At 39.0% G+C, this 990-nt stretch overlaps 1 protein-coding gene across 1 annotated transcript in view; it reads right to left on the bottom strand.

Moving 5' to 3' along the window:
• LOC107717391 (mothers against decapentaplegic homolog 5-like) overlaps positions 1-990 on the bottom strand; it is a 15,713-nt gene that overhangs the window by 14,363 nt on the left and 360 nt on the right. The window lies entirely within an intron of this gene.

Below are 990 nucleotides of genomic sequence, written 5' to 3' on the forward strand. Positions count from 1 at the left end.
GGGGGGGAGTGGACGAGCTTAGCCTTGTACGACCAAGGACAGGAAGTCGGGGCAGGACGCAGCTGCTGGTGCTCAGGGCTCAGGAAGGCCTGCAGTGAAGCGGGAAGAGGGGTGGAACTGGGTCACAACCACTCCAGGAATTAGTGTAAAGGGTAACTGAGGAATTAAGGCTGAAAACAACGATGAGACAGCTATTAGATACAAGAGGTTGACACTTCGAGAAGGGGCACCTGCAACAAAAAGAGAAACTGACATCAGTTAGGAAAAAACAGCGTGTAGATGATTCATAATGATGACAAAGATGACAGGAACTCCAAATGTTTTATCTCCTATACAATATATCTAAAACTAGTTTAAACAACATTTTGCTAATTTTATCATTTTTATGCATGTAATGTTCATGACCTTATATTATCTGACAAGATACGTGGAAGATTAGTATGTAAAATAAAATAATTAATTAAGGGGGAAAAGGTGATTAAAAATGGTTTTAAAAAAAACTTGGGGGGAAGAAATATATTAATAATAAATATCAATATATTTTTATTCTGTTCTATGCAACAGAATCAGATTGAACTGATTTTGTTTTTGTTTAAATATCCCAATAATGTATAGTTCTACAAAGTTATTATCATCACATCATGTGAACAGAGCAGAGCGTCACAAGAAGGTAGTGTCTTTTTACCAGGGTCGCCCAGTACAGTTGTACTACACCATGTTAAAGCACAGTAGCGCTACTGCAAACAGGAACAAGTAAACTACATAGAAATTTCCTGTCAGCGCATTATTTGAGTGGACTTTGCATTCGCATGGGCTGTGAGCAGCTCAATGGAACACACATTCATAGAGCGCAGCGTCACACCAGGCAGTGACGACATCTAGGGCGGTGCGCCATAAATTTTCGTCCAAAAAACAAAAATGCCATTTTTGGCTGATAATTTTCGGCGGCTGAAATTTTGGTGCATCCCATATGTATATTATATATATATA

This window comes from Sinocyclocheilus rhinocerous, unplaced genomic scaffold (genome assembly GCF_001515625.1).
Source record: "Sinocyclocheilus rhinocerous isolate Xijiao unplaced genomic scaffold, SAMN03320098_v1.1 scaffold1054, whole genome shotgun sequence".
In the NCBI taxonomy this organism is placed as follows: Eukaryota; Metazoa; Chordata; class Actinopteri; order Cypriniformes; family Cyprinidae; genus Sinocyclocheilus; species Sinocyclocheilus rhinocerous.